The sequence below is a fragment of the Pteropus medius genome, unplaced genomic scaffold, assembly GCF_902729225.1.
Source record: "Pteropus medius unplaced genomic scaffold, Ma_sr-lr_union100, whole genome shotgun sequence".
Taxonomy (NCBI): domain Eukaryota; kingdom Metazoa; phylum Chordata; class Mammalia; order Chiroptera; family Pteropodidae; genus Pteropus; species Pteropus medius.
The window spans coordinates 1,139,994-1,167,173 of NW_024351729.1; the positions used below are offsets into that span (position 1 = coordinate 1,139,994).

A 27,180-nucleotide genomic window follows, 5' to 3' on the forward strand; every position below is an offset into this window, starting at 1 on the left:
AAATGAGACAATGGAACACCTTTAGTTTTTAGTAAAATAACTGAACTGAATGTTAATGTTCAGAAATAACACAGTTTGCATTTAGCCTTGGGTTAGATTCTTACGTCCATACCTAACTATGTCTCTATGAGACACTCTTCCCTTGTGTGTAAAATAGAGATAATACCCACTAAATGGTAAAATAATTTGAAGGTTAATAGCACATGGCCAAGAGATGTCAATAATTGTTGGTTGTTTACACTCATATTTAATTTCTTATGATTCCTATAAGTAAGAATTTTAGGGTTTTAAAAAGGATCTATAATTTATTAAAGAAACAAAAATCATGAACTTTTTTTGGTTAATTACAAGTCTGTGTAACATATTAGAATCAGGATATCATATCTATTAGAAAAATCGGTAGAAATTTCAAGTAATTATAATACCAATTTCATACTACCCCACCAAAATCCTTATTTACTAAAATGAACTGCTTAAAGTAGAAGAGCAATTACTCTACCAATTACTCTGAGTAAGGAGTAGGGAAGGGATAAATGGAAGTGTGTAGAGATAATGGGTTTCTGACAGGGCTGATTCAGATTAGGAAACTATAAAGATCTGGTTCAAGTGAGTTCAAACTCATTGGTAAATTCCATAAGAAGGGCAAGTGGTTAGAAATACGTCAAAGTCAGGGAGGTAACGATAACCACATAAACAGATGGCAAGAGCAAGAAAGAGTACCCGATTTTGAACAAAATGCTGAAAGGTGCGTCAGGGTAATAAATTTAACAAAGGAGTACAAGTACAGAGGCCCAGACAAAATTCTGCTGTCCTTATCCGTTACAGCACTCTTAGACTCCTAAGGGCACTACATGCCACTTGGACAGAAGGCACATGTGGTTTCACATCGGACAATATGCCCTCCAGGCCAGTTGCATGCAGAGGCAGAAACAGTAGCTGCCTATATGTTGGGATTTGAAGGTAATAAGAAGTTCCCTCTCCAAAATATATCCTATGTTGAACATAAGTCCTTCAAGCTAAGGAGTGGTTCTCTGTTAAAAACATGAAGAGTTAGAACCAAGACTGAATAACAAGAGCAGTGGAGAAGAAAATCCACCACTCTTTGTCATTACAATTTGCCTGAAAAAATGTTTATCAAACCAATTCACACTGACAGCAATTTGGTGGAAGTTGTCTAAGAATAATATAATGTGAGAGGCAAAGAAGGGAAGAAGAGCCACAGGGGAGTGCAGAGCTGTGAAAGGTGGTATGAAAGGCTTTCATAACAATATTGTGTACATGACAATTTTGTGTAGAACTGGGCCCACGATCCTCTGATAATTTGTTTTCAACTGTATTGTGACCAGTAATTCAATAAAAGTGTCTAGGTAATATTAAACTTGGAAGTCTAAATTAAAATCCATTGACTTATCTTGTAATATTGGAGATAATTTTTATACATAATTTAAGTTTATACTTTTAAAAATAGCAAAAGTGATTTTATAAACATAACCTTAGATTTTATACAAATTAAAGACAAAAATTAAGGTGTTTGTTCCTACAAGACTGGAGAACATATGTTGAAAGAAACTAGCAATACCAGTGCAGATCAAACAAAAGTTTAGTTCTCTTCTTGCATAGTTAAATTGGAATTAAACTAGAGTACACATATGACGTCTCAAACTTAAACAAGAAGAATGTAGATTAGAGTTATGAAATTTATTGCATTGTCGTATTTTCAAAAATTGGCTATTTTTTCTAATTGGTTCCTGTAACCTCTATTTTTAACCTTTAATATGCAAAATATTTTTTAATCATTGAAACATTTTTAAAATTAGGCCAAAAATAACTCAGAAAAAAAACAAGCATTTCAAGCTTCCATTCTACTAAACCTAAGCCACAAAGACTTTGTTCTGTGCTGTGAGCTGAATGTTTGCATCCCCCAAAATTCATAAATTAAAATCTTAAACCACAAAAGTGATTGGATTCGTAGGCAGGGCTTTTGAGAGGTGCTTACCTAAATTGTGAGGATGGAAACCTCATGAATGAGATTACTGTCTTGTAAAAGAGGCTCCAGAGAGATCTCTAGCGCCTTCCACCGTGTGACAACACAAGGAGAAGTCGGTGACTCAGAAGGGGAACTTCCCCAGAATGTGCCCATTTGGCATCCTGATCTCAGACTTCCAACCTTCAAAACTATGAGAAATAAATTTCCATTGTTCATAAGCTAACCAGTCTGTGGTATTTTGTAAAAGCAGCCCAGAGACTAAGACAATCTGTTACTTTATAGTTTTGATTAATGCTTTTTAATAACCTTCATCAGTCATATAATTTTTATCAAACATTCAGTAGATACCAGTTTCTGGTATAAGTGCTAAGGTTACAAAGATCAATAACCTGCCCACAGGAAGTGTACACAATAGTTGGTTAGAAAACTGGTAAATAACTGTAATACAAAGAAATAAGTACCCTGGTTCAATTCTCATTCTGGCCAAATTTCTCAAACAAGTTCTCTATATTAGCTTTCTCTATTTTCACTCTCTCACTCTTCACTTTACTCTGTGTGGCAGGATCATAACTCTACTAAAAAGGATCCCCCTGCGATCACTGATGAGGTGAGTAGGTCCAGGACAAAAGTCTGCATGCTTATCTTAGTAAATCTCAGCAGCACTCAACGCTGTTGCTACTCCATCTCTTTGAAATGTTTTTCTCACTGTTTCTGTTTTTAATACTGCCTAACTGATCATTCCTTCTCCCTTTCTTGGGGTCATCTCCTCCGCCTTAGCTTTTAATTGTTGCAGTTATTAAAAACTTAGCCATTGTCTTCTTCTTTTCTTTCCTCTCCTTTTTCCCCAGGACCTTGATCAGAATGTGCATGCTAGAGTGTCAATACACTTTTCCAATTAGTCTTTACTTCTGAGCTACACACTCATTAATACAACAGTCCTCTCGATTTTCTTCCTGGATATCTCAAAGGAATATCAAACTCAACTTTGTCTGAAACCAAATTCATTACTCTTCTCCTCCAATCATCCTCTTTTGCCAGTTACTGCCTATGTCTCTCCAACCCAATCCAAAAATTACTCACTCAGGCAACTCTGTGTAGGGCACTTGGTTCATCTCTGTATGTACAATCCTTTGCACAATGTCTATAATATAATATGGGGTCAATACACACTGACTTGAATGAATAAACAATCTATGGAAGTAGATTTAACGGAAGAATTGATTCACAAATGATGAATAGGATTTTGTCAAATATAAAGGGAGTCAGAAGAGGAAAGAGAAGGAAAACAATGAAAGTATCAAATAGTTCAGGAGAACAAATCAAAGACTGTAGAGCAAAGAGCATGGTGAAGCAGAGACTGGAAGTTAGGAGATAGAGTGGGGATAGTAATAAGGGAGGAAAAGGAGGATTGGAAAAAGATGAAAGTGTAGTTTTTGACAAGAGTGTGACAAGTCTAAACTTTATTTCAGGAGTAACAAGGAGCCACTGAATATTTCCAAATTGAGAAGAAGAGATGATTTGTATTTTAGAAAGCATGCTGTATTTGTTATTAAGCTATTGACTCGCCTCTCCAGTCCATCCATCCATTCTCGGTTTTTGGACGTGACTGCTGCGCCCCTGTCAATCAGTCTTTTTTGCCATCTGGTTCTGTGTTAGATTTTATCAATAGTAGATAGTGAAGGGAAACTAGAAAACTGGTAAAAGGGAAAAGGGACTCTGTTTGCTTTGTGTTTTTGTCACTCACCCTACCATGGCACTCAGGTTTCTCTTGGCTCTCCAACAGCCAGCCTCATCAGGTCCCTTAGAGGGACCAGTATCTTTCTGGGAGTACCCCTTCCTCCAAGTCTGAGTCCCCTTCACAGGGCCTTTCATTAACATTCTAGTTTCTGAAAACCCCAGCCTCATACCCTGTTTCGTCAACCCTAGGAGTGATAGCAGCTTCTGCAGTTATTCCTCTGGTTAGTCTTTCTGGTTTTTTTTCAGTCCTCTACTACCTATTATTCAATATCTCCTCAGTTCCCTATGGTGAAATATCTATTGCGACTTATTTTTTTCCAAATGGACTCTGACTGATATAAATACTTTGCTGTGGATTAGAAAAAGGAGTGGTAAGAACTGGAGTTAGAAGACCTGTTATAAAGACCATTTCAATATTCTAGACAAGAGATAAAGTCAGTGAAGCTGTTGTGATGCTAATGATAAAAATAATAACAGCTAGCATTTATGGACCACTTAAATAATACCAAGAGCTATTCTAAGTCTATATTTATTTCCATTTCATATACAAGAAAACTGAGGCCCAATCAACACGAATAGTAATGGTGGAAAAAGGATTTAAACCCTGTTCTTCTTGTTCCAAAGTCCTTCTTTGAACAACTAAAGAGAGATTGAATTCTTGAATAACATCTGAGAAAAAAGCAATAGTATTTGAACACTCATTCAATAGAAAGAATCATGGAGAGAGAGGAGTCAAAATAGACCTCTGAGACTTACTTTTGGTGACGGGTTAGATTATAAAACTATTAACTACAATGGAAAACTTTTTATAAAATTTCCAGTTTTTATAAATTTCAGTTTTTATGAATTTGGGTGCCCAAATTCAGTGCTGAATATTTTGAATTAAAGGTGCTTCTGGGGCTTCTGAGGAGTGATGTCAGTTCAAAGTTTAATTTGAGCCCAGTCCTTTTTAATGATCGACGTAAGGATTTCAGAGCTCTCAGAACAAAGATGCTTCATAAAGTAATGAAAGCAGATGGCAATGCCTGCCCTGAAAGGGAGGCTATGGAAAGAGAGTGAGCAGAGTTTCCAAGCTAAGTATAAACCTTACGGCTCTTTTTTCTACATAAAGAATAGCAAACAGTCTTCAGTGGAATGAAGACATAGGGATGAAAGGAAATGTATGTGGTATGACACAGAAGAAAAGTATGAAACTATTCAAGAGTTTTTTATTTTTTTGTGAAAGGAAACATAAAGATGAGAGGAAAGGGAGATAAAGAGAATTTAGAACAAACTGCTTTAGCTCCTACACTGAAATGCAGGATCCCCTAGATTGATTATATGCCTTAGAATGATTTGGCGGCAGAAAATGGGATGACATAAGCAAACCAATCCCTAGCCGAGTAGAATGAGTCACATTTTCGTCTGTTTTCACTTGATTAAAATATTTTGCATTTGTTGAGCTGGAGAAAAAAAAAAAAAAAAGACAGAGGAAGCCATTGAAAGTGGAAAATTGAAAGTCCAAATATGGTTTGTTTCTGACTCACCAGAATTACAGCAGCATAGGAACTGATAACTTTGATTTAAAGAGACATTTTTTCAAAAAACTTCTTTTCAAGAAAAAATTCCCCAAATTGCATAAAAGCTTTATGGCTTTCTTTAACTTTTAACTTAATATCAAACAGGGACAACCCCTTAAAAAAGGGTGATCTTCTATAATACTTTGAAAAATATAAAGATCTTGTCAGCTGCAGAAAAAATGGGTAATATTGCAATACGATCAGGTTTTATAACTTATTTTGTTCAGATTGGTATAAACTACAAATTTTGATCGTTCTAACGTATCTAAACATTTGCTTCTTTGGAACAGAGCAGGCAGGAAAAGAGTAAAAAAGTGGGACAAAAGATTTGCTTTTTTACAGGGATCTATGCCAAGTAATCTGCAAACAATCCATTTCCTGGCAAACGTCTGATAACTGGTTTAGCCATGATTTCTTTTTTTTTTTTTTTTTTTTTTTTTGCTGTAGTTGTTAATACTGACCTTCAGATCCTTTAACTAGAAGAGAGATTTATAACTAGGCAGAATTTACTTGGAAAAGAAATCCATCGCTGCCGACTTTAGGAAGTTATTTTTCTAAGTATGTAAATTATTGTCAGGCTCAAATTATACGTGACAAAAATCTTTAAATTATGAAGTACTACATAAGCCTGTTATTATTTGTTTAATAAATTAGAGCATGTAGAGATCATCTATGAATGGGAATAAAATTGTTTGGTGTCATTTCATGTTAAGAAAATGTGCTGCTTTCCAAGATTTCACTGTTCTTTACCTCGTAGTGACATTAATTAAATATTGTTCATAGTAACACTTACCAAACTCTTCAACAACCAGTGGGCAGGTCTCTCTAAACATAACCAAAAAACATATAGAAAAAAAAATGACATTGATTTATTTAAAGTTTAAAACTACATTGTGTCAAAATAAATTTAGATGGTAAATGCCACACTGTTAAATTATTAGTTATTATTATAGTATTATTATTACATATGATTGATAAAGAATTAAGATTCTTTATCTAATGAAGATTTTTATATCTTGAGTTCCTACATCCCATTAAAAAAGGCAAAGAATCCAGAAGAAAAATGAGCAAAACTATGAATAGGCCATGTACAAAAGAAAAACTAACTGGACAATTTGTAGGCTTACTACAAATTGAGTAATGAAAAGTTAAAAACAATGAGGTACCATTCTCACATTTCATACTGACAAAGATTAAAATTAAAAATAGGAGGGGGATCCTGAAAAGATGACATAAGTAGGAACAACATAATTTTTGGATCTTCCAAAAAACTTTCATAAAAACAGACAAAGGAGCTAGAGAGTAAATCAAAAACACATTCACAACAAACCTAGATGGCAATGTACAAGTGCGTACATTTGAGAACAATAGACTCAAACCTGCATGAGATAGGAACCTATGCAGGCGAAAGTAAAGGGAAACCAAGAGGCATTTGATGGACTTAAGAAACAAGACAATCCCAATATAGATCTAGTAAACTAATTTGAGATCAATTGCTTGGGTGCAGTGGCAGAGAGAGCATGATCAACCCAGGTAGAGAGGATTATTTTGTCACTGACATTGTTTAGAATTGCCAATGGAGGTTGACAATATAAAGCAGACCAACTTTTAGTAGTTCATTTATTTTTTTAATTCTCTATAGACGTGATCATTTTAGGTCAAGCCACTAATCTCCACTGGCTGCTGTTAGATTCATTCAACAATTCACTAACTCATTTATTCATTCAGTATTCTTTTCTCTAGGAGCTAAAGGATAAACATTCGAAGTTGAAAAAACTAAATAACTGCTGCTTTGAGATCTCAAAATCTAGTTCATAAGCAACAAAAAACTATAATGTGATAGTGCTACAGTAAAGGTTATACATGCCACTAGGATGAATTATCAAATTAAATAGCAGTCACATTGGAGAGAAGATTGTAGGATTCTAAAGAAAAAATAATATCATATAATGGTTAAGATCACAAACTCTGGATTCAAATTATATTCTAATTCTGAACTTTGTCACTTACTAGCTATCTAGGCTTTCTCAGTCTCCATTTCTTCAAATAGGGAAAAATTGTAATATAACTTCAGAGTGTTATTATGGATTAAATAAGCTCAATAATACTTTGAGCCCTTGGCATTGTCTCTGGCACATTGTATATTTTTATTACCACCGAATGGATCTAATAAAGTCTAAATTTGTCCGAGGGAAAAACATGGGCAGGCCCTTGGATACTTCACTGATCAGTGAAGATCAATATGAATTACAAAATTTGATGAAATTTACCTTAAAAGAGTATGAAAAAGAAGAGATGAGGACAGTGACAGTAAGCATCTATATAACAATATTGCACTGGGCTTGCCTGATTTAATAAAACAATTCTTATGAAAAAAATTAACATTCTAGTTCCCTATTTTAGAACAAAGACTCATATTCTACACCTCTATATAGTCTTTGCATTTATTTATTTCCTGAAATAAGAATGACATCAGCATCATGTTGTCATAGAAAGACACCAGTACTGGAGGTCAGAAACTCCTTATATAAGACCATATCTATAATCAGTATAGGAGCCAAGTAGACTTATCCTTCTGAGGTCTGGCATGTGCCCTAGCAGTGTTTTCGCATAATAATAGTTTTTGGAAAATCTGAAAAAAAATATTTTAACTGTAATCAATTAAGGTTACTTTCCACTCTGACTTCCTCTTTGTCACTCTTTCCCTCATGGTCCAGTAGTGTTGGGGAGACCGAAGGCATTTGGGGGATCTAATTAAGATGCTGAGTTGGAGATATACTTATTTTTGATTTATTGGTATATATTTATGTTATTCATAGTCCATTCCACATATAGCTAAGATACTGCTAGTGGCCCAATGTAGAAATGGCTTCCAGAAATACTCCTACCTATGACGACTGACCAGGCATCACAATGCAAAGGTTCAGGGCTAGAATTCACATATAACATGAACATGATGTGTGGTGGTGCCTCGTAATGAAATAGTATGTAGATAATGGAGAAAATACAAGACTGGAAATGTATGAAACCAGAAACTAGTTTGTGGAAAATTCCAATCATCAGCTATGGACAACTGAATTGGAGCATTAGGTTCCCACTGATGCCTGGTCAAAATGGAGTTCTATCCTATATAAAATATATTTGATAATTCAGTGCGCACAACTGTAAATACACCACACATTCTTTCTGGTTTTTGGTGGGAAGTGCATGGAATAGAATTATAAATTACCTCTATTTATAGGGAGCAACCCATAAGAACAGTAACAACAGGAAGCACTTCAGGGTGTAAAAATGCTTCTTTTATGCATTTCAATGTGTTGGGTTATATTTTAGTAGATCTGTCTTATCTTATTCTAACAGTATGCTGCTTTCAGAAGAAACACAATGCAAAATTTAGCCAATGCAGCAAAAATGCTTGAGAAAGTAACAAAACTACTGCACACATACGCATCAGTCAATGTATACAGTACAATTGCATAGCTGAATACAAAAAAGAGCAGCTATTTAAAAATTCATTTAAATTGTTCTTCTTTATGCCTTAATTTTAGGTTAGTTTTGTGTATTTTTCACAATAATTGATCATACCAAAATTCAAATATTAAAGGAAGGAAGCATCCTACTAGAAGCCAAAAACATTAACTTAAAAAACATTAGTTAAAACTCGGTTAAAAAAAACTCCTATATTTATGGTGTTTATCAGGTTATTATATTCAAATTTATTATTTCTTCTATCATTCTAAGTAAATAATAACTTTAATAGTTTCAGGCCCTACAGCATCTAGAGGTACTCCCTGTGTAAGGGCAAAAAGAAAATGGCTGAATAAAATCATCGCTTAGGTGGGAAGATGGAGATTATACTGTAAAACATTTGTATGTAACTTAAACAAAACATAATGAAAAATACTAGAGGTGCTTATGTTCTGGTACTTAGAGCTGTAAGTGAACCTGAAAAGTATGTAGTTTAAAGTTTTTATTATAAATTTAGTACTTGAGATTCTTTAAAAAGTAAGCAACCTGCTTGGTTACACAAGTAGAAGGCACAGAATGGGCTTGAAACTTCAATGTAAGCCAGACAATACCTCAGCCATGCACATAAGGCGCTGTGGAGCCAGTGTTGGCTTCAAGGGTGTGAGATCTGTGTGGGTGCAGATGGCCTCGCTCTTAGAAGTGCTCACACTTGGTTTATTACTCTGCTGTCATCTTCTTGAAATTTTTTTTCTTTTTCTTTTCTTTTTTTTTATAAACATATTTTATTCATGTTTTGTTGCCAAATATCCTGTTTTTGTACATTTTTTAAACATATAATACAGTCAATCATCCTCAAAAGAAACGATCTAAAAACCCATTTAGTCACTGTAACCAGCTCAAATTCCAGAATATCTGTGCACTTCATACTAATTTCAACAACAGATCTGGCTGTGGCTTCTAATATGAAAAACTATGAACTAAAGATAAATTGTCTTCCTTCCACAAACTTCCAATATTCAATGGTAAAATAACGTCTGCACAAAATTCTCCTTGTCAGAAAGGGAAGTATGGAAGACTCTCAACAGTCAGAGGACTGTAGGATTTCTGAAACCTTGCCAAATAGGCATCGTGAGCAGGCCCAACGATCAATAGTATTGGTGAAAATTCATTGATTAGATCCAGATTCTGTTGTATAGGATTTGTTCCATGATAGTGGTTTTTTTTTTTTTTTTTATGCAATTGGATAAATCTTATACTGATACTTTTTATTTTTCTTTTTTTTGAATTTTTATTTTTATTTATTTATTGTTTATTGGGGTAACATTAGTTAATTCAATTATAATTTTCAGGTGTACATTATTATTTGACTTCTATATATTCTATTCTGTGATTACCACCCAATGTCCAATTTCCTTCAGCTACCATATATTTGATCCCCTTTACCCACTTCGCCCTCTCCCTTCTCCCCTAGATTTGACCCCCTTTACTCCATCTACCTCTCCTCTTCTCTGCCACCCCCTACCCTCTGGTAACCACTAGTCCATTGTCCATGTCCCTGAGTCTCTGTTTGTCCTATTCATTTGTTGCTTTTAGGTTTATATCCCATATGTAAGTGATATCATGTGATTTTCTTCTTTTTCAGTCTGGCTTATTTCACTTAGCATGATTATCTTGAGGTTCATCCATGTTGTCACAAATGGCAGTATTTCATTTCTTCTTATGGCTGAGTAATATTCCATTGTATATATTTGCCACAGCTTCTTTATGCAATGATCTATCGTAGGACACTTCGGTTGCTTCCATGTCCTGGCCACTGTGAATAATGCTGCTATGAATATCGGTGTGCAAATATCTTTTTGAATATGAGTTTTCAAGCTTTGGGGTAAATACCCAGTAGTGGGATTGCTGGATCTTATGGTAGATCGATTCTTAGTTTTTTGAGGAAACTCCATACTGTTTTCCATAGTGGCTGTACCAATTTGCAGTCCCACCAGCAGTGTATGAGGGTTCCTTTTTCTCCGCATCCTCTCCAACATGTTATTACTTGTCCTACTGATTATAGCTATTCTAACAGGTGTGAGATGGTATCTCATTGTGGTTTTGATTTGCATTTCCCTAATAGCTAACAATGTTGAGCATCTTTTCATATGTTTGTTGGCCATTTGTATGTCCTGTAGAGAAAAGTGTCTGTTCAGGTACTCTGCTCATTTTTTGATCGGATCATTTGTTTTTTGTTGTTATTGAGTCGTATGAGTTCTTTGTATATTTTGGATATTAGGCCCTTATCGCAGGTGTTGCCTGCAAATATATTTTCCCATTGAGATGACTGTCTCTTTACCTTGTTGACAATTTCTTTTGCTGAGCAGAAGCTTTTTAGTTTGATGTAGTCCCACTCACTTATTTTTGCTTTTACTTCTCTTGCCTTTGAGGTCAAATTAAAAATATGGAATGCTTCATGAATTTGTGTGTCATCCTTGTGCAGGGGCCATGCTAACCTTAACCTTCTCTGTATCGTTCCAATTTTAGTATATGTGCTGCCCAAGTAAGCACTGAAATTCTTAATAAGTTTTTAAAAACTTTTAAAAACGGGGGGGGGAGGGAAGGGGTGTCGGAAACCAGCCGACCAAGTCAAACCGGGTACCTGAATGGGGGAGCGGGGACTGAGAAAAAAGAGAAGACAGACAGGGTGCAGGAGGGAGAACAGATCTCACAACTGTCTCTCCGAGTTTATTTCTTATCCTTCTTTTTATACATAATCTGTTCCTTTGAGTCTCCCAAGATAACATAATTAAAGTAACATCCTGAAGATCAAGGTACAATGGACACTTCCTTTGACACTCCCTTTGACACTCCCTTTATCTATACTTAATCTTCTTCTTCCTGGAATTCCACAGAACCAGCCTTTTCCTTTTTATGCAAGCAGGCCTCCCGAGATAAACCATGCACTCTTTTGAATTTGGGGAGCTTTAGCTCCCTACAGGGGGGTCCCTGAAAATCATGTAGCTAGTTATTGCGAAACACATGTGGCTCAAAACAATGGGCAACGTGGCACTGAAATGGTAAGCCTTCGTGTTTGCCTGGCTGTCACTGGTTTGGGGCTGCCACAAGAAAGATGTGACCTCAGGTGAGCAGACGGTCTGCAGCTGGGTAACAAAGCTTCTCCTGGAGGGGGTCCTGGGTAGCCTATCTTCATGTCTAACACTGACAAAATGCCATTTACTTCATGTTGTCTTAAGACCTTAACACAAGATTTAAAGAGACTAAGTCATTTTCCAATGTTGCTTAATTTCTTAGTGAGAAATTTCCTTAGTGAGAGAACTCAAATTTGTATGAAAATTCCCTTGGAATAATTTCAAATGTATCTTAAGTTTATAGTTTTAACATAAATTCAGTGCATTAAAGAAAAAAGACAAATACTAATTTTCTACTGAGTTTTAATATGCCAATCATGCCCACATTAGCAATACAGAGACTATTTTCAGTCTCTGTCTTTTTAAATTGAATTTCACTTAGATATACTTTCCAAATAGACTATTTCAGATAAAAACATATTTTAGGAAGATCTTAAATGTGGGGGATTCTAGAAACATATGAGTAATCACGGTTATAAATTAGAAAATAAACCACTGGTAGCTACAGTACAGAAGGTGAAAGACCCAACACAAATAATATTTAAGCATCCCACTATCATTTCCGATGCTCTCTGGTATGCAAGCAAGATCATAAGCATAAGGATCATCACCTAGCCCTCCCCACCCCTCTTATCCTGCTCACTTATTTCCATATCACTTACATCTTTCTAACATACTATTCATATTTTCATTGCCTGTCTCTTCCCTCTTCAAGGTCAGGACTTTTTGTCAGTTTTGTTCAATGTTATATCCCCAGCATGAAAGAAGAGTGGCTGACCCATAAAAAGTGCTCTAAAATAAGTGGTTAATGAATGAATGAACGAATAAGTCTGTAAAATTCATAAAAAAGAAAACTTTCTAGAATCATGACTAAAAATATAGCCCATAAATTCACATTTCCATAATTATCAAAGGCTAAGTGCCATTATACTATAGCTTGACAGAATTCGAAATAGAGATGATAATATAATATTTATACTCTTAAACACTCCAAATTATGAAAAATAATTACAGCATAAACCAGACTGAAGTTCAGCTTGTTTGTGGAAGATTAAATCTACCTATGATCATGTTTTTGTTGCAGTGTAAAGGTTATCGTAAATAGCTGACAGAGTATAGAGAAGTTATTCCAGCTCTTTTTTAAAATAGAGAAAGACCTAAACCATGTAATAGTAGCAAAACTTGGTTTCTATTTTGCCGATCAGGATATAATTAAGACCCTATCTTTCACTGATACATAGGAACCTGAATCTCCAAGGTAAGAGGCTGGGAGCGTGGAAAAAAAAAAAGAGTAATGGTCATGTTAACATTAACACTGAAAGTACATGTTTGATATGAGGCCTAATTCCAAACATTATAACTTCTTCACCAAAAGGTGTTTATTCAAGAAAAGCAATTAGATAAGCTTATATTTAGGCAAAGGAAAAAAAGGCACATAGAATTTAGATAGGAGCAGTTCTTGATTCTTGTAAATAGAGACTTCTCATTCTAATAGGTCATGCTCTTAAGAAAAATTAATTCACCTTTTTCACTCTTTTTTCTCCCTATCTGTTCCTCTATGGCAACAAAGGTAAAAAAAAAAAAAAAATAGTACATGGCAATACTGTAAACATTGGACTAAAATTTGACAAACTGATAATGCTGATACCCCACTATACCTTTGTTGTCTACTGAATGGAATTTTCTATCATGTGGATCTATTCAAGACTGAAGTTGAAGGGCATTTATCTTTTAAAATATGAACATGTTCATGATACAGTGACACCATAACCTGAGTCCATTCTGAGTTGTAGCCTTAAGGCCTTGGGGAAAAAAAATCTAGTTTACTAGGATTAAGCATTTAAAATAATGCCTAATTAGTTCAGCTGATCAGGTAAGTCACTATCATTTTACCACCATTTAAATTTACTCTTCTCAAATAGAGTCTAACTAGTAGAGTAAATTCAGCTAAGTGTGCTTTAGAATTTAAACCAGATGGCCAAAAATGTTAGTGTACATCAGAATCATCTGAGATGATTGAGAAAAATGGAAGTTCTTAGGCCCCTTTTCCAGAGATGCAGAATTAATAGGACTGGGGCTGTAGCCCATATACTAAGAAACACTAGAACAGATATCTGTGAATTTCAAGCTTTTAGTGTTAGAAACAGTGTTAGAAACACTATTATGTAGCACAGATAAGGAACATTTAATGGATAAAAATATTTTCAAGTATGGTTTTTCATAATATAGTCTCTCATACTTCTAGGTCAATGAAAAATATTTTATATCTCCTACCAGTTGTATCCTCCTATTCAGGAAAAATGCCAGTTCAAGTTTGTTCTACAGAATCAAAAGAAACATCTGTGTACTAGCAAATGCCAGAACAGAAATGACTGGGTAATTTCCTTCTTAGGCTACCAAGCAGACTGATTCTCAGACAACTCAGACTAGGCACTTGAAAAAGCACTTAAGGGCTTGACTCTAGGCCATTGGACTTCGGCCAAGGCAAACCTGTCTGCTTTCCTCCTCAGAAGGGGCAGTCGTGTTTGTAGTTTAGGAAAGGAAATCACTGATGCCCAGTAGAAAGCCTCCCAAAATTCCAACGGTACAGCTCTGCCACAGAACGAATGCGGAACATCATTGAACATATGAAAAACAGATCTCAGGATGAAAGTAAGTCAGCATTAGTCCTGAAAGCTACTTCATATGAAGTTGCTCTAGTCTCCTATGCTAAGAAATTCTCACTTACCCAGCACAAATATTCCCAGGATGTAAGTCACGGATAATATTCAAGGACTATAATTAAATAAATTCTAAATTTCAATCAAAACAAGACAAACACCTGGGTTTTCTCTAAGTCAACTCAGCTAAAAATATGTTCCTATATAAATTAGGTTTATACTAATTTATTAGAAAATATATTTATCTAAATGATTTAGCATGTAAGAAACCTCTATCAAAGAACTACTAAATGAAGCCATCTTGAAGAAAGCTTCTTTCTAATCTAAATTTAAAATTTTTTTCCTCATTCAGACTTTTTCATGTGCAAGATTTAGTGCAACAAAATCTTATATCCAAACAGTATTTTGTGCTTATAACCAATCTGGTCTACACTTGCCTAATCTACAGTTCCTTCCTGTTTTTCCAAATTCAGAGTGTCCTCTTCAATCACTGGGTCTCTGTAAATAGTAGACCAAGCTAGGCAGTCAGAAAGTCAAATAATCCAGGAAATCTAGAAAAAGCTAATCAGGTTGTAAGGAATGTGCATTTGTTCACCAAAAGACAGACTGAAGAATATTCATAGTTGAACTATTCCTAATAGCCAAAAACCAGTAATCACCTAAATCTGTATCAACGACAGAATGGGTTAACAACACTAAAATTATATAAATACAGTATGTATCATATATAATGTATGTCGTATTGTATGCTTATGTAGCATTAAGCACTAATCTCCAGAAAACAACTGCAACTTCTCTCTCATGCTTCTACAGCAATGTCTTGAGTGGGCATGAATTACAAACTTCCCTGTTGGGAAGACAGAAAACATTACCACAATGAAGTAGGAGAGAAAAGAATGGCTGATATTTTGCAGTTGATGGTAGTACTTGTACGTGAAGTAGAAGAAAAATACCTGCTGAGCAAAGGAGTATGTAGTGGTAGAGGGCTGGCATTCCTAAAGAGCGGGTGGGATCACACCTAAAAAAAAATGCTTTCTATTGTTTGACTATTATTGAGACTAACTTTATACCTCAAGGCTGCTATGGCCTGGGATACTGGTATAAAAAATTCAAGAGAATAAGAAGCTAGAATTCTGTTATTTCAGAATTTTCTCAAAATAAAGCAAGAAAATTTCAGTCAAAAGCAAACATGTAGTAACAATGATCTCCACATCAGGGATACATGTGGCTATTATACTGAGAATACAAATTATTGTTTTCCTGTTGGTATCCGTACCTTTATTCTGACTGTCTTCATTTTGTTTCCAGGTAATTGGAGGCTAAGATCTAGGAAAGATAAACAGTGTTTAAAATGCTTCCAGTTAAGAACAAAGTTGTTATTGCATTCTAAAGCAAAACTACATGCAGACACAAGTTAAATAAACAGGGATAACTAAACTGATACATTAACATTTCTAATTCATACTGCTGCTTGTCAATGGATTAAACATACTAAAGAGCCAACAGGATTTGAGATCCTAAGAACTCTAAAAAGTAGACATGAGAAAAGCATAGGGAATTAGATACCTGAGGTCATTAAATATAGCTTTGCTACTATAGCTTTACTTTTACCAAAGTAAAGCTATAGTAGAAACATGAAATAGGCACATTACTTTTTACCAAAGTAAAGCTATAGTAAATGTGCCTATTTCATATTTCTGTGCTTAATCTTTTTCTTTCAACTCAATCCTTTTAAATTGTTTATTCCATTTGCTTTTATTGTTAAAATAGCTGTTTGATCTTTCATTCATCTTATTTTCAAAATTCTATTTTATTTTTGTTTCTTTGCTATATTCAGTTTTCTCTCTTTTAGTTAAATTGTCTATATTTTTCATATCTACTCAGTGAATTGTAAGTTATGAATTCTGTTTTTAGTTCCACTGTGTTTACTTTTATATTTTTTGATGACATTGTTTAAGCATATAGTTTTCAGCTTATCAAGTTCAGGAATTACATATCTATTAAACTCCTCCTAAGAAATGTGAAAAAATTATTGAACTACACATTTCCTATACCTTGTCTCACTTCCTTACACATACCCTTGTTTTGGCTTCTATGTTCTGGGATTTTGAAATCACTACTATTGTTAAATTTTTTTAATTTTTTTATTCAAGAACTATGTTTTATTTAAGGAATTATAATTTCTATTTTATAATTCTACATATGACAATAATCAGACTCAATTCTATCTTTAAATAGATTCACAACCTATGACCAGCCCTTTCACATGATGAATTCCCCACTCAAAGATTCTTTATTTTCATTTTTTCCCTAAATTGGATGAATTGAGTATTTAAATGGGAATTTTGGTAAGGTAGATATGTAAGTAATGTATCTTTGAGCCTTTGGATACATAAGAAAGTTTTTCTGTTGCATTTACATGGAGATAATACCTTAGATATAAATACATATAAATATATAAACATATATATTTAATTTTAGCTCTCTAGTTACTTGCTATGTGATCTTTACAAAAAACATAACTTTTGCTTCTTATTCTAAATCTCAGTGTTCTCATCTATAAAATGCACTACTACTTAACTCTCAGGTTTGATGTAAGAAATAATGACATGATCTATATTAGTGCTATCTAAAAGAAATATGAGCCGCATATTAGTTTTAAATTTTCTAGGAGTCACATTTAAAAGGTAAAAAAAAAACAATTAATATTAACTTAAACAATATATTTTATTTCATCCAATATGTTCAGTAACGAATTATCGTTCCAACATGTAAACAATGTAACAATATTAATAAGATTGCATTCTTTTATACTAAGTCTTTAAGATCTGGTGTGTATTTTACACTTATAGCATATAGCTATATCATACACTTACAGCATATACATATAGCATATACAAATTTGGAATTTCCACATTTCAAGTGCTCAGTAGGCCCATGTGTCTAGTGGCTACCATACAGGACAGTGCAGAGCAATATAATACAACTCAATAGAGTACCTGGCATACATATTCACTAAATTGTACATATTATTATTGTTTTATTTTAATATTATACAGAAGTACTCTCAGAAAATTCTTATTTGCTTTCTAAACATCCTGGTTCTTTTGCCTAAATATATGCTGGAGCCTTTATTTATTTATTTTTTTAGGTTAAAAATTTTTATCAGTAAAATTTTATTGAAATATAACATAACACTGAAAAGAGCACAAATTCTGTATGCTTGACCCAAAGAATATTTACTAGCTACATATAACCAGCACTCAGATTAATATCAGTACTGGATTCAATACCAGTATCCCAGAAGCTACTCTTGTATCTATTCCAGTTATGACCTCCCCAGGGAACATCAAATACTAGTGTTTAATTTTACCTACTTCTGAACTTCATACAAATAGAAACATACAATTTATATCCTTTTATTTCTGGTTTCTTTTTCTAAGCATCATGTTTCACACATATTATTGCATAAGAGTTTGAATTATAATTATCATTGTTGTGTAATACTGCATTGTATGAATATATAACAATTTGTTTATCCATTCTTCAATTCTACCATTGGTAGACTTTTGAGTAAATTCCAGTTTGGAGCTGTGCAGAAAAAAGTTAATATAACAGGTCTGACTCCTATCTTTAAACAGGCCTGCATATACTATTGGCCCTTGGTTGGCATCGGAGAACTTGGATTTTGGAAGGTTTCCCACCACACTAATTTTAAGAGTGGCTCACTCTGCCTAAACTGTTTTTAAAAACAATATGGTTTATGTGAACATCTGCTTTTCCCTGGGAGTCTAGAATTTTGGTTTATGCCAGGCAGAGGCTGCATACTTGACCACCCCCAATAAAACCAGGAGTGCTGAGTCTCTAATGAGTTTCCCCAGTAGACAGCACTACACAGATGTTGTCATACCTTGCTGCTGGGAGAGTTAAGTGGTCCGATGTGACTCCACTGGGAGAGGTCTCTAGAAGCTTGCACCAGGTTTCCTCTGGACTTGGTTGGCCCCATGAGCCTTTTCCTGTGCTGATTTTGCTTTGTATCATTTCACGATAATAAATCACCCTGATGAGCATAACTCTGGTCTTGTCGAGGCCTGTGAGTCCTGTAGTGATTCATCGAACCCAAAGGTGGTCTTGGCAATCCCCAACACAGGGTTATTACAAATAGTGCTGCTAAGAGTATTCTTGTGCATGCCTTTTGGTAAACATATGTTGAATATATATATATAGTAAGGAGTGAAACTGTTGGACCATAGTGTATGGATTATGTTCATCTTTGCTAAATACTAACAAATAGTTTTCTGAAGTGTACCAATTACACTTACAACAAACACAAAGCTATACCAATTTACACTCCTGTCAATAGACTATGAGAGTTCTATGTGCTCCACATCCTCTCCAACACCTGGCATTATTTTTTATTTCAGCTAATCTGGTGGGTGTAGGGTGGCATCACATTTTGGTTTTAATTTCCAACTTCTCTGATGACTAACAAAAGTTGAGATCTTTTTCATAAGTTTATAAGCTACTTGGATATTCTCTATTGTGATGTGTCTATTCAAGCTCTTTGCCAATTTTTCTACTGGATTATTTAACTTTTCTTATTGTTTAATTTGCAGGCATTTTTAAGTATTTCAGATATAAGACCTTAATGTAATATATATGTGTCAAATATCTTCTTCCACTCACTCTCAATCTCTCAATGTTAACTTGCAATAAGCAGTTCTTAATGTTAATTTATTGATCTTTTCTTTTAAACTTAGCAGCTGTGTGTCTTAGAAATATTTACTATCCCCAAAGTCATAAAGATATCCTCCTATGCTTCTTCTAAATAATTTATTCCTTCATCTTTTATATTTAGATCTATAGTCCACTAAAAGTGATTCTTTGTAGGTGGTGAGGTCCTTCATTTCTCCCGAAGTCCAATCACCTCATCAGGATTTGGTTTACAACCGATTATTATTATTATTTTTTGGGGGGGGGAATAAATTGTATTCTTTTGATCTGCAGTTCTATTGATTATATCAGTTCAAGAGAATTTTTCTTTGTAATTATATATCTTAATATTTTCCTGTTCCAGTTATTTGTCTTTACTCCAAAGACTATTGCCTCCCACCCCACTATGCTCTATTTGTGAGCATTTCTTTTGAACTTATGTTATCCTTCTGTTTCATTCTATCTTATTGTCTTCTCAATTCTATCTCTTATTTCAGAGAGTTCACAAAAGATGATGAGAATAAGGTAATAGAAATGATTACCAATGCAGGACAATAAGAGCAAACAAAGGCAGCTGGGCTTAAGAAATGAATATGGAGTCAATATTCCTGGTAAAGAAGATTTTCTTTAATTACATATAGAATGATATATATACTAGATGGCATGAGAAGTAAGAAATCATATTGGTCTAGAGTTTAAAAAGAATATACCTCAAAGAAGTTGATGAGTTTAATGATGTGAAAATGAGAATATTACTATGATAAAAGCTGAAATATGTGTAATCTCTGGTATTTTGGTTATCTTGGCAATATCTCCAATGACCATGAGCCAAACAAATTTGCTATGACAGACTATAATGTGTACTTTAATATGATCCCAAATCTACATTTCTATTTGGCACAAATTTTCCATTTGTTGATAGAAGTTTATGAAAGTCAAAAATAATAATTAAATGTGACAAAGTAATTATAACTCTACATTATATGGACTTTGAGTTGCCTTGGCAACTCAAATGAATAGCTTGATTCTGTTATCAATCAAATAAATTTAAATATCACCATGTTACTTAAGGTTGTATATTAGTGTAGCTTTCATTGGACTAAATGAAAACAAAAACTGAACTTAATCAGGGTTTTCACAAAAACAAAATATCCTTATCATAACTAAAATTATCAGTGGAATTCAGGAATAAAATATTCTACTTGTGAGCTATTATCTTCTCCATTCAGATTTAAAATATATACATGTAATAAAAATTCTAATTTTACAGAAAATTTCCAGTTATATGTCTTCTGCTTGAGAATTTGCATCACTCCATTATGAATTCCATAAACATGAGTATGTTCCAAATATGCTTATGTTTTAAATATACTAACGTTTCAAAATGCAAATGAGGTAGCCATTACAACATCTCCAAAGGAGTCTGACCAAGCACCACCATCTTGATGAGTTAATCTCTGGCCAGGAACTGGGCCTCCATCTTACAACCTCAGAGACCTGCTTTTACCTGTACTTTGAAAATGGATCATGATCCTGAAGTATGCATTCAAAATTCAAATGGATAAACTTTCAGTAAGAAATAAGTTCTAAACTGAACTAGAATAAATCTCACACTAAGAAAGTATACATGAGAAACAAAAATATAATCCGAGATGACTTTTTTAAAAAGGTAATTTTTTAGGAAAATTAAATACTAGATCCTGCTGAGAGTAGAATTATGCATCCATTTACAACAGAGATAAAAAGTTCAAATGCTTTTGAGGTCAGGCAGAAAATATCAATTAGCAAAGAAATCCCAAATGAAGTGAAAGGCCACAAGCCCTCAACAAAAGAGCTACCAGATACTCAACCTCTAGCTGATCATAGTAATTAGGGAGTATAGACCCAGTGTTGACAGATTTTCTAGTTTTTTAAGAAAATCTGGAACTTCACATTTCGATGTTTATTTTCTGATCTACAAATATTCAAAATTGTAATAGAATAATGGCCTCCCAAAGACGTCCATGTCTTATTCTCATCCTGGGAGCCTGTGAACATGTAGTCTTACCTGGCAAAAAAAGACTTTGCAGATGCAATTAAGTTAAGAAGTTGAGATGGTGAAGTTATTTTAGATTATCCTATTTTTCTAGGAGTAAAATTAATTGTTATAACTCACTCAGAAATATTTTATTCCCTAAATAGTTTAAGCTGGACTATAAAAAACATTAGTCTTAGCTAGTTCTTACTATTAGCTCCAAAATATTAGCAAAAGGGAAGGTAAGTATTCAAGCTACAAAATGTTAGAGTTTCTATCCTAACAGCATGTGCTTTTATCAATGTCACAAATTAGTAGTTTTCATTCTCAAGATATAACTGTGCATGTCATAATTTATGTTAGTACAACAAAGTCACACATTTCAAAGTCATTTCCCTCATCTACAACTATTTCCATGTTTTAAAAAATTGGAGAAGAAACAGATATTGAATGGTGAAGCATATTTCAAACTATTTCAAAAATATTTGGCTGCAAGTGCTGAGACATCAGTGGAAGAACAACTCTGTATAAATAGAAGTTTATTTTGCATTCACTTTTCCTGAAGTAAAAATGAGACAAAGGAGAATTATTGATGCATGTTATATAAACATTTATTAATATAGAAAATGACTTTTAGTGAATATTATACTTCATCATTGAGTCTCTATGAAACTTCGTATAGCTACTCACACATAAAATGTATTGAAAACATTTCAAGTTCTTTTTGCTTATTATAATCTGTGACTTTTTAAATTAACTCTAATGATTTTACCCTTCCTTCCTACCTTTTAATTTCTACAATAGCTTTTAAACTAACCCTTCCTTGAGAAAATAGAGTAATTCACAATTCAGTATTGTTCTACAATAATATCCGAAGGATTCTTGTTAAGAGTAATAATTCAAGTTTCGAGGCATATCTGTTTTGGGATTTTTTTTGCATAATATGTTCATTTTATTCTTGGCCAAGCCATGTTTCTACATCATTAAAATAGCTTAAAGTACCTTTAAGACCTAAAGGTACTTAAAGTACTTTTAAGTCTATTTTGGTGGAAAAATTAAAAGATGATTTCACTAAAAAGAAGGTTGTTATAGTATTTCAAAGGATTTGGGGAGAAAAGCACTAGTTGGCTTAACTCGAAACTTTGCAATGAATATTTTTTTAACCATTTGTCACAAAAATAGCCAGATCTGCAGTTTTCTTTGGCATGCCAAAAAAATTTTATTAAAATAAACTTTCAGGGAGTAACGTTAGCAATATAATGGATAGGCAAATATTATATTACTTTTCCTTTTGCTAAAATTCTCTAAGATGGCTGATCAAATTTGATACTATTATCACTAATTGCAATCATACACCAAAATAGCCAAAATTCAAAGATTGTCTACGTGTCATATGAAAAGAAGTCAGCAGTTTTTAAGGAATGAACCTGTCATTAATGCAAAGCTTAAATAATTCTTTCTCTAGTTGACCTTGAAGTTTAAGGTTTACTGTGTATGCTATGGCCAAACTCCAGCAACTGACTAATTGATGAATGGGAAATAGATTAGTTATAGTTTCCTACAGTAATTCAGGATCCAAAGTTTCTTTATTCAAAAATAATCTAGAACTCATTAGGCAATTTTAGCATACTTGAAGTATAATAAATTGTCTTTGTCCTTTTATTCCAGAGTTCCAAATTAAGGTTTTAAAGTAGTCCCTTTATCTATGATCGCCCTTGATTGAATACTCTGTTTAATTATTTCATGGAAAATAAAACAATTCAAATAACAAAGGCACCACTCAATCACAAACTGTTCAGCTGGACTAAGGACAGAGTAGTTATCTGTTTATCATTTCATGTACATGGGTACGGTTGTAAAAGTGAAGGAAAGAATAGCACATTTTCACTTCTGGTCTGCAGCTAAGCCACAAATTCCAATGAAAATACATGTTCTATGAAAAGAATAAATAACATTCAAGATACTTAAGATGCTAGAGAACAGGAACATATAGCAGCAGTAGCTCCCACTTATTTTAAGGCTTATACTATACAGAGTACAGTTCCTAGAACTTTGGATATTAACCCATGCAATTCACATAGTAAACCTATGAAGTTGGTACTATATTATCCCATCTTACAGGTGAAGATGAAAGCACAGGGAGAAGTAATTTGCCAAAATAATGTAGTTGGTAAGTGGAGGAGCCATGATTAAAACTCAGACAGTTTGACTTCATAATCCATGCTCTTAACCAAGTAATAAAGTTTAACTGGGCTCTTTTGTATTTCTAGAGATTAATATTTTAGCCAATTGCCCCTAGTTTTCTGTTTCCAACCAACCTAGAGTCACTTTAACTAGAATCTTTAATAGAGTGGCTAAACTTACTGATATTATTTCAGACAACCCTCTTTCCTCCCCTACTTGAAATTTTATCTTAGAGCGCTAATTTCTCTACTTCGTTCCTTCACTGAAAAAATAAGTATTCCTCTTCCTTTCTAAGACTAATAGAAAAGTGAAGGAAAGTTCCACTTTAGCACTTAATTCCATTCCTTACTGTATATTTTAAATAATCTTGATGCATAACTGTCCTCATTCTACTGCGTAATATATCTTCTTTCATTCAAGACTATAATATAGTCTCTACTTCTTTCAAGAAAATAAATCTTCCCTCAACCTCACTCCTTTCTAGAGCTATCATCCCATCTTCACTCTTCATCTCTTGAAATTTTTATTTTAATTAAGGTAAGGTGGCTAAATCAGTCACCAAAGAAGACCAAAAAGAAATCACAATATGAATTGTTCAATTGCTTTGGTGTAAAGAGATCTAGACTTGGAACCAAAAATCTACTCTGCTTAATAGTCTGAATTCTGGGCATTGATCATTTGTAAAATGTGAGCAATGATACCTATCCCTTTGGGTTATTGTGAGAATTACATGTAATCAAGTGTGAAAATTCCCCCAAAGTCATCTTGGAGCACAAGAGATAATTAGGAAATATTTGTTGAATATGAATTATAATGATTATAGTAATAATTAAGCAAGAAAATTATTCTATATTAATAAATGATTGAAAGAGATCAGAATGGATAAAAAGGAGAGAGCATATGTGTGAGGGAAATAAAGACAGAGAACAAAACAAAGATAAAGAGAATGAGACTGTGTAAGCACTCATCCCAAAAATGTACCCTGGAATTCATTCATTCAGCAAATATTTATAGAGGACCTACTATGTTCCAAGGCAGTGTTCTTGGCACTGGGGATCAGTGAACTAAACAGAGAGAATCTCTCTATTGTCTTATTTTGCCCATTTTAACAAATTAATTCTTCTAAAGAACCACAATGATGAGTTATTTCTTGTTCGAAAGATTTCAGCATTCTTCATTATCTACTTAATAAATTCCAAACCCCATCAAAGCATGATTTCTCCTGCCCCTGACCTTTCATAGAATTTTGCATCATTCTTCACCCTTATACATACAGTCTTGCATTTGAGGGCTTGATATACATAACTAACCTCTCATTGCCCCATGAGTCATTTCACCACTGCAGTCTTCTGGTGCTTTATACATGATCAGATTGCTGTCTCAGAAGAATAAACCCAATGCATAACTATTTGATTATTTGCTCACTCACTCAATGATAAATAATTCCAAGGAAAGCCATCAATTAGATTATAAATTCCTTATTGCCATAAACTGACTGTCCTTGTAGTCAATATTTACATTTAATGTTTCGTCATCCTGGAACCTGCTGTCAGGAACATAATCTGAAAGGCACTCATTAAGTAATCCTGAGTTCATACGATTTGGTCTTCTGTTGGTTGCCCTTTGGTATTTTATTATTCTCACAAAATCCTGCCAAAAGTAAAACTCAAATCTTCTCGATTAAGATAATTTTAACTTTTAAGTACATGATGTGCTATAATTTAACAGAGATGATAGTTGTTTATCGTATGTGGGTCGCATTACATTTCATTGTGTAGGCAGGCGTCTGAATGTTTCACAAACAGCAGTTTTGAGGGGTGTAAATATTGGTTGGCTTATACTTAGTTTAGAAACTCAAGGCTGCTATAGTCGATGACCTAAATGAGCACCACTGTTTCACTAAAAGATTTCGGCGAGGCTTTCAATTGTTTTGGGAGGGCAGCTAGCCAATTACATGTGCCATCCAGATTTCCAAGTCTGGGGGGAAGAATGAAGGAAACCTGCCTAAGAACGCTCAGGGCAGACAGGATCTTCACAGCCACTTCTCGGGATTGTGCTTCTGCCTGGGCCCCTGCATTGACCGCTGCCATTCCAGGCCTTGTGGCATAGAACATTCCCCCTGACATTACACCAGAATCAGGCTGTCTCTGCTGGTCACTAGAAGCCAAAAGACAGTATTCCACTGCATCAGAAAAACATGGTACCGAGGGATGCCAGGAAAAATGTAATCCTGGGGCCAATTTGGGAAGTAAACCACCTCACAGATTCTAGCTCAACCCACCAACAAAACTCCTATCATTTGAATGTCCAAAGACACCGTAATCATTCTGTATGTTACAGATTCCATCCTGCTAGCTGTTATGTTTATTTATCAAATAAACAAAGTATCTACACACTCCATCCTACATTCCTTCCCAAGAGACCTTCCTAAGGTCATGAAAGAAAATCAGTGTATCACCCTCCTTCCACCAATCAGAAAATAGGCTTGCCAGGTTCTTTCCCATGTACTGGAAACATGTGTCTCTGATCCAAAGATATCAGTCTAAGAATCCAAACATATATTGCAAATGTTGATTAAGAAAATATGTGATTAAGTTCATTTAGAATCAAAAAGTTAAAATCTAAATATATTAAAAATCTAGTTCAAATATAAATTTCATGAAAGCCAAAAATTTGAAATACCCAATTAATTATTACAACAGTCAAATTTGTATAGTCATTAAACATTCTTTCCACTGTGCAATAAAATTTATAGGGTAATTTTAGTGCCATCTGTACTTTTACTTTTCTCCAGCCAAATGGTCACCTTCTTTTCCTCAATTCCAATTTCCCAAATCTCTTTGATGTTGGAATTCTGTTCTGAAACCCACTAATATTTGGATAAATGTCTGAAAAATGCCAATAATCTCACAAAATAATCAAAATTATAGTGCTCATGATATAATTCTTTATGCATCAAATGTCACAGCCATAGAAATAAACTTTTTTTTTAATTTGGACATGGTTCAACTTGATGAACACTTATTAATTCTTATTATAGGTTGGTTCTAAAACTAAGCACTATATACAATAAAATAACCTCCCTCAAGGAGCTTATAATCTAACAGGTAAACTAAACATGAAAATATCTAACGATAGCATACAGCGGAATAATATAAAGTGAACTGTAAACATGTTGCAAAAGTGGGAGGAACTATTTATCTTGATGAGGGGAACCAGGGAATGTTTCACAAAGGAAGTGGCACCCAAGCACCTTGAAACATCAGTAAGATTGTGACAGAAGAGATGAAAGAATATTCTATGCTCTGGAACATCATGACTTAAAGTACAAGGAATATGAAGGAACTGACATAGTATAGAATGGCCAGAGTATATGGAGAGTTGGAGTAATAAGTTTGGCTTTAAAGGTGATTAGAGAATGATTATGACCTTTAGTATTTATTTGTTATTTATTTACTATACACTCAGATGTACCTAACAGTGTGTCTGTTATATCTCAAGCAGAGCATTTGGTATTGAGGATTCAATAGGCTTAAGATTCAGCCTATGCCTTCCTGTCTACAATGTCTAGAAGGCAAATTTAAGTTTTACTTTCATTTTTGTAGGCAACAAGAAGCTTCTGAAGGTCCTTCTGGAAACATGGAATAAATGAGCCTGTATTTGAGAGCATGTTAAATAGACTGGAGGTATAAAAGATTGAAATGGTAAGATGGGTATGTCTTAAAAG

The 27,180-nt window shown here is 34.0% G+C and overlaps 1 long non-coding RNA gene and 1 pseudogene across 1 annotated transcript in view; both read right to left on the reverse strand.

Moving 5' to 3' along the window:
* LOC120587454 (uncharacterized) overlaps window positions 1-27,180 on the reverse strand; it is a 158,278-nt gene that overhangs the window by 14,171 nt on the left and 116,927 nt on the right. The window lies entirely within an intron of this gene.
* Window positions 11,189-11,301, reverse strand: LOC120587902 (uncharacterized; annotated as a pseudogene).